The following is a 15,593-nucleotide window of genomic DNA, read 5'->3' as shown; positions in this document are numbered from 1 at the left end:
ATTTTCCAGCGTAGCCTCTTGCTAACGCCTTCCTTAAGCCACCTTCATGTTTATTTATGATGATGGGCCACTTCAAAAGAATGTCTGCTGCTCTTCCTCCCTCTGTTTCAGAGGTAGAGGAGCCTTCTGCTGCAGCCAGACCTCCCCGTCTCCATGCCAAGTATCCGGTTTGATTTACCGTAAAGCTTTCACGCACATAAAAACCCTCAGCGTTCACAATCGACCTGTATTTTGTACGCGGAGGAAAACACGGCCGTCCTGAACACGCCTGTTGGTTTTACGCCTCCGTCAATTGTTCTTGCTCTGAATATTTTTTCATCTTTACAATTTCAACGATTTTCATTTCATCCTTTTGAAGAGCGAGGTGTTACTATGGCGATGGCTAATCAATGTGTTTGGGTTCCCTCTTGTGTATTCGATCCAGCCGCTTGACGGGTTCTCCCATCAGAACATTCCTCTTCCTCCCAACGGCCCTGGAGGAACGACCACGCGGAGACTGCTGATTCAGCACGGGAACCGATCCTTCTTTCTCCTCTACCCCCTTTTCTCAGCTCCACCAATTCCCTGAAAAGAGACGCGACCGGACACAAACTCACGCTCGTTAAGGGTCCGGGGCTCGTTAATGGGCCGGGGCTCGTTAATGGGCCGGGGCGGTGTTCTTTAAAAATGCAAAGATGTGCAGCAGGATTCCAAACTGCAGGACAGCACATCGGGGCCTGGTGTGAATGGAGCTCTGCGTCTGCTCCGGTTCGCTGGAGTATCGACGGAGACGGGGAGACTCAGGCGAGCGCCCAATGGGGCTCTGATCTCTGCAGCGGCACCACTCAACGGGCCTGATTGCCAAATGAAAACAAAGGCTGCTTGTACACTGCTGACACACACCATCAGTCACAGACAGCCCCTGGTCCCAGCCATTACCTGCTGTATGTAAATCCATCCCACAATAAGGCAGGTTATCCCCTTATGAGACGCCATTGTTGTTATTGTAGCCGCGGGCCAAGTGCCAGCGATTGATCGTCTCCTACGGAGCCCAGATGGTGAAATTGGAAGATGATCATATCTGGTAACCAAGGTTACGTAAGTCATCAAGCAGTACAAAAACTTGCGGTGTGTTTTGTCCTCGTTTGTAACTGTGGCCAAAGGTCCGACTCAGTCGGGTAAACGATGAATCTTCCCTGGGGAAAATACGTAGAATTTCCCATTAAAGCGGTAGCGATGCAGCCATGTTCTTTTTTGTACCGTACAAATTAATCTTAAGAGTTCCTGTAGTTGATGGCACCGATATTAAAGGTTTAGTTTGCATTCACGGTTATTGTTCAATGTCATTAGTCTGAGAGCAGCAGATGGCGAAAGGAAATTACATTCTGAGTGTACCTTCACAGACGAAGCAGTGGGCTTATTGAATAGACTGTAGGAAGGTGTTCAATAAATATCTCCCTGCGGACTCAGAGGGAATCTAGTAAGAAAATAAAAGAAAAAAATTAAGGTAGAAAATTTCATTGATTAGGTTAAATTAAATAGTCAATGTGGTGCCTGGCGTGTACTGGAACATCTGCATAGCTGCCACAGTCGAGAACGTGTTGCACGGTGATGACGAAGCCTGTGGGACCGTAATTATGTGGGTCCAGACGGATGTTCTCACCAGCGTGGCCACCACAGCTGCAGCTCTGGGGCCGAGCTTAGCCTGGTGCATGGAGGTCTTCAGCCCTCTCACGCTAACGCGTCTCTGGAGTTAGGCACTTTATTATGCTATTATTATGTGGGCTGGCACAAGCCAGCAAGCTAACTAACCTTCAGAGCTAAGCTAGCTGGCTGTTGCCACTTCTGATGACCTTAAATTAGCAGAGTTCTCCCCCAAGACCACTTCTTCAGATTGCCTCACTCGAACATACGGTGGGCTCACTTTCCTCGAAAAGGATAAAAACTGTATGTAAGGTTTTATAGCGATGATTCCCGTCCAACACACAAAAGTATCTGCAGTTTGTTCACCTCATTCAAGGACTTGGACCGAGCGTCTTCAGGACAGACGGCAGCTATGATCAGTTTATCATCATCTGAATCGCGTCCCCGCCTGTTATATTTACAACATAAAACCTTCCTGCTTCACAGTAACACCACAGATCTGCTGAGGCCACGTTGATTCCTGCCACGTGCACAAAGCTACGAGAGCTGACGTGCAAATGCAGCTGCCGCTCTGCGATGTTTAACTAATTGTAAAATAATAAATCAGCATATGTGGATTTCTGGGCCCGTGAACAGCTCCAGAGAACACGGCCCGGGAATAGGAATCCTGGTGGACAGTCAGGGAAGTGCGGCTGCCATCAGAGGCCTCTGGACCCCAGCAGGAAGTCTCTGTCCCTCTGTCTCTGTCCCTTCATCTCCTGGACGGTGCGTTGCTGTTGTGTCTCTCCAGTCGAGCGTGAAGCATCGCGCTCAGTGAGGCGCCGTCCTGCTTCTAACCTTAAGTCTTCATGGCGGGAAACTTGTCCGTGTTCTAGCACAAACCCACGCGCGAGCTTAATTAGAGACAACACTTTCTTCCATAACGGATTTTCCATCACATCTCGAAGGCAACAAAGCATCTAATAAATGTTTGATTTGGAGTCGGATGGCGGCAGGGTGACAGCGAGTGAAACCTGTCCATATACGGCTCATCACGGATATTCACGAGTTCCAGAGGTTCAAGCAACATCTGCTCAAATCACAAAGGCACGCGAAACATTCCGAGAATATTTGAGTGGGAAATCATTTAGCCTGAACGTTCAAACGCCCCCACCCGTTTTAGACGCTTTCATTTCGTTGGTGAATCCCAAACAGGAAGTGGGAATAACCCGCTGTTGGGCAGCAACGTTCCCGCCGACGGCCGTGGTTGATGCGCTCACCTGTCAGCAGATCATTAGATCATTAAAACTTGAGAAAGGTCACTGTTTTTTCTTGGGGAAATTAAAATTGAACCGCTCTGATATTTGGCTGAGGAAGAGGATGCTGCATCACCAAGCTTGATCAGTTATTAGGGGATCTGATGCTTGTAACACGTGCACGGTTGCTCGGTAAATACACACTGCATATATTCTGTATATGAGACTCATGAATAGGCTCCTACGGAGTCCCATATGGAGAGCCAGGCATAGATATTAATGAGACCTGCCAGCCGGCGTGGTGACGGCTGCCATTATTAAAGTGTCACACAATCCAGCAGAAGCTCCAGTCGACGTGCATGTGTGTGTAGAACTGTGCCAGGATAGAGCGAATGGTGACCCAGACGTCTATTGTAATCGCACTAACTAAGAAATCCTTTTTACCGAATGGCTCCTTTATGCTAATATCCCATAATGCACCAGCTCACGGTACATAATCACCCATGTGACAACAGTAAAAGCTGTCACGTCCAACAGTAATGGCGTATTTTTCCTCATTCCTGCGCCGGACACGAGAATAATGGTGAGATTAAACCAGTTTACCTTTGGAGCGGCGTGACCTCGCCGCGCCTCCACGGGCGCCAGCAGACAGGACCGACCAGCGATGGCAGCAGGACGTCGCCTGGAAACCACTTCAATTAAAGGAAGCTCTCCTTCGCTACTTAAAATCCCCCCGATCTCGTGATTCACAGCTGACGACACATGAAAGTCTATAAAACGTGAGGGTGCTGTCAGGAAACGTGCACGTGGACGTTTAGATGCTTCGTAAAGAGAGAAACACAAAGCCCGGCATCTCAAACTATCGCCTGCTGGCTAATTAAATCCGGTGTAATTGTGTTTGAACTGGAATATCTTGGTTTGTCCTGAGTGTCTCACCCTCGTGCACGCTGCAGACGAGTGCACGAGGGGAGCTGCAGCCATCTCAGCCGAGCCTTAAAACACGATGAGCACGCTGACATAAGCAAACCCTCTGGTGAGAATCAAGAAAGTGACATAGACTTAATGAGCAGTCGTACCAGCATGAAAACAACACGCAACACTACCCAGAATGCATTGCTGCGTTCTCTTAGGGACTGGTCCCGGAATGAACTGGAAAACCAGCCTTTTGTGGGTGGTGGCCGGAGCGGGAAGTGCTGGAGCCGTCCAGGTCGCGGCGCAGCACCGGATCCTCAACGTGCACTGACAGAAACGTGCACGGAGTCGGCTGCCTTCAGTAAGAACAGAAACAGCGAACGACTGCAAACACACACACGGGAATTACAGTAACAGTGTGCGCACAAATGGGCCGAACCTGCGCCGGTTCACACACGCTGCTCTTATCGTTCTCTGCGATCCGATCTTAATGACTCCATTAACCGAGAGACCATTAGCAGCAGCCACTTTACGGGCAGCCAAACAGCCCAGCCGGGAGCACATTATGGAAAGGGCATGCGTGTCCTAATGTCCACTTCTTGTCACACACACAAACACACACACACACTCGCTGTCTTCCCCCCTCATGGCCAGCCAGCCTGAAGCAAGCAGGAGGGGACAAACGACGAAGCAAACGGGGCCATTTCTCCTGCTCCATTAGGCGACGAGGAGCAAAGGTTCAGCGCAGGCTGCAGAGCGTCGCACCGGTGGTCAAGCAGCAAAAGATTGGAGGAAGCTGAAAGACCAAAAGACAGCTCTTATCTAAAATTAGAATTGCTCACTTTGTCGCAGGAGGTGTCTGAGCCTCTTCGGGGGGTTAGCGAGCGCGCCAAAATAAGCCTGTCACAGCCCGAGGTTGAGAAGAACATCAGTGGCATCTCGTCAGTGTCACAGAAAACCTGGTGGGGCACAATAATGTGCAAAGTAGCCGCCCGGCGCAGCAGCACACAAGCACCATCTTTGTTGGAGGCTCCTACAACAGCAGCAGGATTATGCAGATGTGTCAGAACTGTGAGCGGAATCACAAACAACAGCGCTTCAGCCCCCAAAACTGCCTCATTAGTCCAACAGCATAAATTATACATCTGCTGGACTCAGCACCTAATAATCACGGCTGTACGACACCCAAAACATGTCACAAAAGCTGACACACAAACAGGAGGCGAGACCCTTCCGTGGTCCACCTTCAATCCTGAACGACCTCACCTGTACTTTGATGGCTCATCTGTGCGGAGACGTTCTATTTGTGCCCTTTGTGCACTTGGGAACAAGTGTGGGCCATTTCCTGCTGTTTGTTGACTTCAAAAGCACGAAAAGAGCGACGTTCTGTTGATTTATTAGGTTGCCAAAATGTTCTCAACATCAAAAACAGCTTCCGTAATTGCAGAGCAACTCCAAACCGCATCTCTTCATGGAAAATGCAACCGCACAAACGGGATGGTAGCCATTAAAAACCCGTGTGTTTACCCTTACGTGCACCTGTGTGTGCACCTGTAGTCCCTCCTTGACCCGACCGGTCGACAGTTTTGTAATTCACAACCACATAAAAAAGTTGGCACCCAGGTCACGAAGACCTCAAGGGTCACAGGCCTGAAGTCCAGCCGATCTGTGAATCTTCCCGACAGCAGAACACAGCCGAGGTCTCCTGGAGAGAAAGGTGCTCTTTGGAAAGGAAATGAATGAGCACACGACGGCAACTATTGTACACGCCACTCTGTTTACACCTGCTTTAATGAGCCGTAATTAAAACACCGACAGAACACCCACGAGTCCTCGTGCATTGGTGCAATATTACACACACAGAAATGAGAGCAGCTAGATGAATAACTAGCGTTAACTCCCGTTGTGATCACATGGTCAGTCAATGTTCGGGGCAGCCCTGATCTGGACCAACAGTTCCAATAATGAGTGGAAAACTCGTCTGTGTTGTGATGCGACTTCGCTGTTCGTTCCAAATGTAGCAGTGACTGTGAGCTGTGAGCTGTTAGCTGTGAGCTGTTAGCTGTTAGCTGTTAGGACAAATATAATACAGCACGATGAGACTCAAGTGGGGCTGTGATGTCAGCTGGTAGAGAATGTGTTTACATCATTCTCACTGCCCTAAGGAGGCAAATGTGGGTCTTTCTGACAAAAGTCAGGCATTCTGACCATGTTGCCCTGCATAGAAAACTGAGAGATTGTGGAATGCCCCTGAAGGAAGGAGAAAAGGGTTGTGAAGTGCTGATGATTAATGATGCAAACAATGAGGAAAAAGTGGCAGAGCGACAGCAGAAAAGAAGAAGGGACCAGAAGAGCGGTTAAACCAGCGCTGAGGAGAATTAGACATCATTTAAAATCAATTTTCCAGGGTAAACTGGACGGAGGGGAAGGTGTAAATGTCAGTTTTAAAGATTCTTTTTGAAGCATGTGTGCCACATCTGAGACCATGTGGAACTAAGTCATTTAGTGGACCGAACCCGAGAGCTGCTGCTGTGAAAAGCACTGACGAGGACAGAGCCGAGGACCACACATCCCATAATCTGACGCATCATAACCTCCACTCCATGCTGGGAAGAGCAGGAGAGATTCAACACGGACGCCACATGAGACCAAAGAGGAGCAGAGCAGAAACTAGGAGAAGCAGTTGGTTATCACACACACACACACACGCACACACGCACACACGCACACACCCACGCACGCACACACACACACACACACACACACGCACGCACACACGCACGCACGCACGCACACCCACGCACGCACGCACACACACACACACACACACGCACGCACGCACACACACACGCACGCACGCACACACACACACACCCGCACACACACACACGCACGCACCCGCACACACACACACGCACGCACCCGCACACACACACACGCACGCACGCACACACACACACACGCGCGCGCGCTTTTACTCCTTTTCTTTTGTCCACTCGTCTGGATTTGCTCCTCTCTTCCTGCTAAGCAGGACGTTCCCTTTCCTGCTCCCAGGTGATGCTCATTCCTCCTCTCAGCTTTTAGCTTCCAGCCGAGAAGAGATTGAAGATGCTTTATTTTGTGGAAGGGGGTTTTGGGCCCAGCCCGGCACTGGCGTACCGTTCTGGCGGCAGTGGGTCGCCGACAGTTGACACTAGCGAGCAAAAGTGGATGGCGTTTGTTGCTGTATGCTTGTCCCCCCCCCCCCGACACAAGTCATCAGCAACCAGAAGAACACGTATGTGCGGCTCAACCTGGGAATTCATCTATTGCTGTACTTGACATGGCAAGGTCACCTGGGGAGGAAACGGTGTCAAAGCTGTCGGCGGCAGACGAATGTTAGCGATAGCCCGTGTGCTGGAAACATCAGGCTACACGGAGCAGCTGGATTTATGTTTGCACATGAATGACCTTTCCTGCCTCTTTTCATCACGTTGGTGCGGCGCACACCAACCCTGGGATCCTGGGATCCTGGGATCCTGGGCCCCAGACCCCAACCCCGTTGTTGTGGGGGATTACCGCCTTCATGCCAGACAAAACAAACCAGATCAAGCCAAAAGAAAATGTCCCAACAACCCTGGAATCCTAACAGCTGGATACAAGCAAGGGTTTGCTTTTCCTCGGAGCGATGCGCTGAAAATGGCTAATTTCCTGAACAAAGACCCGATGATATTTGCGTCACATATAAGCGGTTTATGTGCTACACCCTGATAGGATCGGCCCTTTACAGCCAGTCGCTCCTTCTGACCGGGGCTGGGTGGGACCGTGGCTCCGTGAGCCGTCCTTCATGTGGGAAGGGAAACAGGAGGAGAAGCCCCACGGAGTGGCGTCGGAGCCCTCGGACGCCACTCTCCCGCGTTGCTCTCTTTGGCCCTGACAGTTCCGAGCAGGATCAGTGGCGGCGCGTTATCGCCGCACAGCTGCAATAATCGCATTATTCAGTCATCTTAATTCTGAGCGCCGACCAACACTGAGAAGGAAGCCGGGCCTCGCTAAATCCACCAGCGCCTCCCAGGAACACAGCTGCTCCGGCCCAGCAGCCCCTCCAGACACACCCTCACTCAGCTCCTCTCTTGCCTTCTCACCCTCCTTCCTACATGTGACTTATCCTCTGTCTGACGCTCCTCTTGTTGCACATTTGGAGCGTTTTTGACTGATCTTTCCACGTTTTGTCTCTCTCTTTATGTTCCGCCCTCCTGGTCCTTCTCCCTCTGATGTTCTGAACTGGGAGTTTGTGTAATGGCGTTATTCACAGTTCACTGGTCTGTTTGAAGGGACTATCTTGATCGAGCGTCTCCCGGTGCAGGGTCTGGTGACTGGGGGAGTGCATTAAGACGTGAATGTGTCCACAGAGATAGAGGAGCTCAGTAATATGCAGGATGTTGCAGAAGCCGGGCTGCAAGATAGGTTTTTTATCAAAAACAAAGCAGAGAGATTAAAAAAGAGGGGGATTGAAATTATATGGCTGTAACACAAGCTCAATAGACAGAAAAGCTTGAACAAAAAACTACTGAGGGAATTAGTGTCATTGTCATTACATGGTCCACCTTAGATTCCCTCACACTCGTGTTCGCACTACTATCTTTGTAAGGACTTTCATTGACAGGAACACTCCCCAGCTCCTGGTCCGTACCGCACCGACCCAAACGCCCTCATGCCCTGAAAATGTCCTCACTGTGTAGATGAAATGTGGATTTCTGTCCTCGGTATATAGCAAGACCACACACACACACATGCACACACACACACACACAAGCAAAGGAACTAATGCAAATACAGATAGTGATTCAAGGACTGAAGCAAAATCCTTAAACACAGGACCAATCTTTAGGTAACACACACACACACACACACACACACACACAGACAGACACACACACATTCTTGGAGAGAGAAAGTTTAGTTTGTCTCTTTCTGACGCGACACGGATGCTGTTGTAAGCTTGGCTGGAAGATCAAAATCACACACAAACACACACACAATCTCTCTCTCTGATTCTCTCTCTCTCTGATTCTCTCTCTCTCTCTCTCTCTCTCTCTCTCTCTCTCTCTCTGATTCTCTCTCTCTCTCTGATTCTCTCTCTCTCTCTCTCTGATTCTCTCTCTGATTCTCTCTCTCTCTCTCTCTCTGATTCTCTCTCTCTCTGATTCTCTCTCTCTCTCTCTCTCTCTGATTCTCTCTCTCTCTCTCTCGCTGATTCTCTCTCTCTCGCTGATTCTCTCTCTCTCTCTCTCTCTCTGATTCTCTCTCTCTCGCCCTGAGGAGAGGAAGCGCAGAAAAGCAAATCTGCTGCGAAGTCTCCGTAATAACCAACAATGCAGACGGACGTAAACGTCTCGTCTCAGCCAACCGCCGCTCAGACGTGGAGCCTCCAAGAATTAGAAGACTTACTTACAGAATGAATCAGGCTTCCTCACGAGCGCTGCGCCATGTTGATGGAGGTGAGTCGACAGCGGCGTGGAGACGAGCGACCACGAGGGGAGGTCAGAGGCGGGGAGTCGCACGTGTCGTTGGGGATGAAGACACACTGGGAAAGATCAGGGTTCCAGTCTCAACACGCAGATGGAGGCAATAATCCTATTCAAGGCAAGAAAAATCAGCAAATGACGGGAAGGAGAAGTTCCGATCGGAGTGGACGATCAGGGTCGATCGGGCTGAGGTCGCTCTTCTTGGTTCTTGCTCAGGGAAAAAAAAATGGCATCCAGAACCAAACAAAAGCCCGTCGTCACAAATAAGAAGACGAGGGGTTGAAAAATGACTCAATCGAAAGGGGGCTTTCACTTTTGCCTTTATGCCGTCTCCTTCAATATTCCCGCCGCTGGTTTTCCTTCGGAATGCAGGGGGCCTAGGAGCAGAGGAACAGCAGCATCAGGAACCCAATCACCTTCCAGACCAAACCAGAACATAAAGGAGTAAATGAGGAGGATTCCGACACCTGCTCTCTCTCTGTCTTTTGCCAACCTGTTTCCTTCCTATTCCCCACCCCCCCCCCCCCCCCCCATACAGGTATGTCCCAGTATTGGCTGAGAACCTCCAGAACCTCCAGAACCTCCAGAACCTCCGCTGCTACGCTGCTTTCCATCCTTTTCTCCTCACACACTGCACAGAATGACAATCACACCTGCGCCACATTCCCGTCTTCCTGTCTGTGGCTGAGGTAGCGAGCAGGCAGGTGTAGGAGGGGCACAACCCGAACCCAGCTCAAGCGCCCCCCCCCCCCGGTGTTAACCCCCCCCCCCCCCCCCTATGGTAGCTAGCCTCTCACACAGAGGATTTTTGTGCAAATCCAAGTTAAGTCTGGTTTAGTGGCTGTTTGTCTCTGCAGCTGTTTGCCATCCTATTGCTTCTTCTCACTTATCTATTCTGGACAGTCTTTCCCTCCTCTCTCTCTCTCTCTCTCTCTCTCTCTCCCTCGATTATCCGAGGAGGACGAGGAAGAATGGTGCTGTTTCATAATGCACTTCCCTGAAATGTGTGAGAAAGATGGTAATGTATGAAAAGACGCAGAAAGGAAGAATTGTTTTAAGATTGCTCCTCAAGGCCTCACAGCCAAGATAAACCCCACACAGAGACCCTCCCAAAGGGGGGGGGGGGGGCTTTAATCACTCACGTTTGCCCACGAACCAGCTTGGGGACGAGAGCCAGGCCTGAGGCGCCAGGAGAAAGTGTCGTAATCTCAACGTGGTCTCCGGACGATGTTTCCGGAAGTGTCTAAAAGCTCCACGCCGTTGCTGGAGCATCACGACAACTTATTTCATTTGGGATGTGGTGGAGGAGCAACAAGTTGAGTCGACTCCGAAGAAGCTTGTCACATCTGCTTCCCTTTATCAGGACCGGACTCAACTCTGCAGGCTCAGTGCCCCCCGAGGCGCCGCGGCCTGCTCACTTGTGGTGGCGGCGGAGACCGTTAGCTTTGGTGGTTGTGGGATGGCGACCGCGCTGCCCATTCTCATGTCCACCTGAGCAAGGCTTCAGATCTGGAAGGAAAAGAAGAAAAAGAGGTGATAAAGAGAGAGAGGGCGAGTGCATGAAAGGTTAGCGTGGTGACATTTGTGTCACTCCGCCTTATCTGGCCCGTCACTCGCGCCCGTCACACGCCGCCCGGCCTGTCGTCCTGCTGTCTATTCTGTCCTTGTCACTCTCCGTCTGACTTTGCTGCTTGTTTGCTCCTTCCCACTCTCCTTTCTCTGTATGATTTGATCCCTTCGCTCTATCTTCACACTCTCCCCTGTCACCCGTCTCTTCTACTGCCTCCATCCAACGCCGCAGCGTCGGGCTCACTTTCATCCAATCGCTCCTGTCACGCCGAAGAACCGAAAGAGTAATCTAAAAGAGGGAGAGCGGCCTCAGATCATGTTTATCAAGCAGGACGGCCTCGCTCATCCACTGGTGACCTGCTGGGTCGTCCCAGCCCCACCCAGATCCTGAATGGTCACACCTGAGGAACGCAGCGACAGGCCGTGTTCAAAGAGATCAGCTTGGATTAGCTGCAGCGATGCGTAGCAAACAGGCTAATGTGTCTATGCTATGTTTAGAACACGTTATAGATCCAGCGGGAACAACGCGGCCTCCTGATCCGTTTATGACCAGTAAAGGTCACAATGTTGCCATTTCCATGTTTTTGCTCTGTTATTCAGATGTGTGATGGATGTTGTGGGATGAAGCCTCCCCTCTCAGATGGGAGGAGCCCTTGGTCCAACCCTCCTGACAGGCGGCCAAACTAACGGTGATCTCTTAGATTTTGGATGCAGATTCTGCTGAAGCTTCTCTTTTTCCTGGTAAAGTGCCTATTCGTCAAACAAATTACCTCCGGCTAAGAATAGCAGCAGGCTCCTAATTCTTTAATATTCTTTAATACGCAGGCGGTCCCGACTCGGCTACTGTGCAACAGTTTTGCATCTGTCGAATAGTTTGTTCTGAAATCCCGATTTCAGCGAGTACAGTTAGCTGACAGAAAACAACGTGCTTTTATTTTGTGGACTCTTCAGCACTTCAGTGACAGAGGAAAACGAACCAATCAAGCAGGTTTACGGACTCTGTTGTTTTTCCACAGTCAGGTGAGGAAGAGTCCACTCAGGATGAAGCATTAGAGGCCATTCAGTCTATCAGCTGCAATCAATACTGCTGTATAGACGGATGTGACCCCCCCTGTGGCCCCCACGTCCCCGTCGTGGACGATTTAGGGCTGTGTGTGCGTGTGTGTGTGTGTGTGTGGGTGTGTGTGTGTGCGTGGGTGTGTGTGTTGCCTCACCTGTGAGGCTACATCTCAGTATTTGTGTATTCGCAGTGGCCGTATGGAAAGAACGGCAGAAATGGTTGATGTGCACGTGTCCGTGGACGCTGAAGCCGTCTAAACATGGAGCTCTTTCTGGAGCCGCTTGTCTCCCAGATGTGACACACGTCCGCCACATCTGCCTTTTCTCACACACCTGCGCACATGAAACGGCGGGACCGAGGCGGCCTCGGAGCGGCCACAACGTCGCCGAATTCACAGGGAATTCGGAGAAAACGTGAGCTACACGAGACCGGGACAGGGGTGGATGCAACCGGGGGGGGCACGAAGGAGTCGGTGGAGACGTGGAGAGTGAATCCAAACCCAGCGGAGCGGACCGGCTCCACCGGTGGAGACAGACGATGAGGAGAGACGGCTGCAGGGAACAGGTGGGGGGGGAGTGGCGGACGCACCGGCGGAGTGGGAGAGGCGGAAGGAGAGGAAAGGAAAAAGCAGCCGGGGGGGGGAGAAGATGCCCCGAAGAGGCAAGACAGAGGGACGCGAGACAAGGGGGGGTATGAAAAGGTAGCAAGGGACACTCACCCATTTCAGCAGGCTCTCCTGAGCGGAGCACAATCCCTGCTCTGTGATCCCGTCCCGGAGAACGGCGCAGCAAGATCCCGGAGCTCCATCCACGGAATACCAATTGAGCTGCTATTATCAGCTCACACACACGCGCACACACACACCGGCACTGTGGAGGAAAAGCCACAAGCGTGTATTGTCAAGGCTCTTCACGGCAGCACCCCTGCATCCATCCTTCCTGCTTTTCTTTCGCAGTTCTCCAGAGAGGAAGCGGAGCACCAGAGGCCGGAGGCGAACGCCAACACACACTCACGCCGTGACATTTGCAGCCGGCACGAACACTTACTGAGCAGCGCTTCAGTCCCACTTCATCGCCGGGCTCCTCTGCGCTCGCTGCTCATCTGTTCCTCAGATGGAGGGATGGAGGGATGGAGGGACGGAGGGACGGAGGACAGACCTTCTCCCCTCAGGATTCTCCTCATGCACGTCCAGTTTTCCTTTATCCAATTGTTGATTCGGCTCCAATCACTGCGTCTGCGGTTTGGTGACACGCGGCAGAACCTGCCTCCACTTGGTCACTCCTCTTCCTCCTCTTCCTCCTCTCTGCTCCGTCACTCCCCAGCAAACATTCCTGCCTGGCTTTCGCCAATCTAATCAGTTGTCTCTCTCTCTCTCTCTCTCTCGCTCTCTCTCTCTTTGCACCTCCCACTCTCCGACACCCACTGCTGCTTTACTCACCACCCTCCTCTCTCTCCTTCCTCTCTCATCTCTCCCATCCCCTCTCTCTCTCTCTCTTTCCCTCTCCCCCTTCTTCCTCTCTACTCTCTCCCATCCCCTCTCTCTCCCCCATCCCTCTCTCTCTCCCCCCTCTCTCTCTCTCCTCCCCCATCCCTCTCTCTCCTCTCTCTCCCCCTTCTCTCTCAATCTCCTCTCCTCCCCCACCCCTCTCTCTCTCCCCCTTCTTCCTCTCTACTCTCTCCCATCCCCTCTCTCTCCCCCATCCCTCTCTATCTCCTCTCCTCCCCCACCCCTCTCTCTCTCCCTCCCCCTTCTTCCTCTCTCCTCTCTCCATCCCCTCTCTCTCTCTCCTCCCCATCCCTCTCTCTCTCCTCTCTCTCCCCCTTCTCTCTCAATCTCCTCTCCTCCCCCACCCCTCTCTCTCTCCCCCTTCTTCCTCTCTCCATCCCCTCTCTCTTCCTCTCTCTCTACCTCCTCTCCTCCCCATCCCTCTCTCTCTCCTCTCTCTCTCTCCCTCCCCCACTCCCCCCTCTCTCCCTTCTAGGTGTTTTTCTCCAAGATGAATATCAACTTTCCTCCCAGCCCATTCTGCTCTCTCTCTGTCATGTTGTGTGATAAGTATTTGAAATAAAGAAAAGAGGAAATGGCCATGAAGAAAAAGCACAATATGGGGATAAAAGGCCGTGCACAGGTGAACGGGGGGAGTAATCACAGGGATGTGTTGGACCCCCGGCCAGGGTAAACTATCCTGACAGAGTTTGACATGGGTGCATGCTCAGGGTGACAAACAAAATCAAATCATCACATGACCACCTCATCTGAACAGAACAGGGGGGGTGAGAGGGAGAGAGGGGGGGGGAAAGAGAGGGAGGGAGAGGGGGGGAGAAGAGAGGGAGGAGAGGGGAGAGAGAGAGGGGGAGACGGGAAGAGAAAGAGAGAGGGTGAGAGAGAGAAGGGGAGAGAGAAAGAGAGGGGGGAGAGGGGGAGAGAAAGAGAGGGGGAGAGGGGGGAGAAAGAGAGGGAGGGAGAGGGGAGAGAGAGAGGGAGAGAGGGGAAGAGAAAGAGAGAGGGTGAGAGAGAGGGGGGAGAGAGAGAAGGGGAGAGAGAAAGAGGGGGGAGAGGGGGAGAGAAAGAGAGGGAGGGAGAGGGGAGAGAGAGAGGGAGAGAGGGGAAGAGAAAAAGAGAGGGATCACCAATGTAAAATTAGGCTTTAAATGCTTAGAAACATGTTGATGTCTGACGAGCAGAAAGAAATGTGTAGGAAGCTAAACTGTTGGTGAAAAAGTGCACATGTATGAGCCTTATCTATATGAGCTTTATCTATATGAGCCTTATCTATATGAGCTGTATCTATATGAGCCTTATCTATATGAGCTGTATCTCTATGATCTGTATCTATATGAGCCTTATCTATATGAGCTGCATCTTTATGATCTATATCTATATGATCTGTATCTATATGAGCCGTATCTATATGAGCTGTATCTTTATGATCTATATCTATATGATCTGTATCTATATGAGCCTTATCTATATGAGCTGCATCTTTATGATCTATATCTATATGATCTGTATCTATATGAGCCTTATCTATATGATCTGTATGAATCTGGTCGTGTTCTGAATTGAATCTTTAAATGCGGCGCTCTTCCAAATCCGGTGCATTTTTCCACATATGCAGCAGCGTTTTCTTTTTGCCCCTCGCAGTACTTCTGTATATTTTACGCTACGCTGCAGGGCTTCTCCTCCAGGAGTAAATGGTATAGATCTCCCCCCCCCCCCCCCCCCACTGGGCACCAGCATCTCGTCACCAGAGCGCCCAGACGCTTCACGCAGGGCTGCTGAACGGAGACGACAGCCTCCATCACCATCGCTAATGTTCACTCATAGACGCTGCGAGTGCACGTTAGTGCGAGTGCACGTTAGTGCGAGCAGACAGGCGTCTCCAGAGGCGCACGCCACGAGACCGTCGCCTCCATCCCATCACGCTACGCTGTCGCCTGCACCCACGTGTTGGCCCCTCTCCGCCATCCTGTCGCTCTGTTTCAATCTACAGATGAAGCTCGAAGTTCAAGGTCACGCCACGGTGACCTTGAACCACAAGTGGCACCTTTAGCTGGACCACAACCTGGGGGAGGAGGAGTGGCCTCCAACAGGTGAGGGTTACCTGGAGATGCTGCAGGTGTGTGGATGGCATGGTGAACCAGGAAGCAGCCCGGCCCAGCCTGAGACCACAGGAACCGGGGGGG

The 15,593-nt window shown here is 51.4% G+C and overlaps 1 protein-coding gene across 5 annotated transcripts in view; it reads right to left on the bottom strand.

The window, feature by feature from the left end:
- The window catches only part of grik5 (glutamate receptor, ionotropic, kainate 5), a 64,745-nt gene extending 51,411 nt beyond the window's left edge, over positions 1-13,334 (bottom strand). The window contains exons 1-4 of one of the 5 annotated variants that reach the window (XM_029838778.1): positions 12,953-13,332; positions 12,625-12,775; positions 10,420-10,786; positions 9,205-9,654 (exon numbers count right to left, since the gene is read on the bottom strand). The gene's annotated coding sequence lies outside the window, so the exon portion shown is untranslated. Of the gene's footprint in view, positions 1-9,200; positions 9,655-10,419; positions 10,787-12,624 lie in introns of all 5 variants that reach the window. The other 4 variants (XM_029838781.1, XM_029838782.1, XM_029838779.1 and 1 more) reach the window with 4 other exon arrangements.
- Positions 13,335-15,593: the final 2,259 nt, after the last annotated feature.

The sequence above is a fragment of the Takifugu rubripes genome, chromosome 7, assembly GCF_901000725.2.
Source record: "Takifugu rubripes chromosome 7, fTakRub1.2, whole genome shotgun sequence".
NCBI lineage: Eukaryota > Metazoa > Chordata > Actinopteri > Tetraodontiformes > Tetraodontidae > Takifugu > Takifugu rubripes.
The sequence above is the reverse complement of the archived record's forward strand: the minus strand, read 5'-3'. Positions and strand labels throughout refer to the sequence as shown.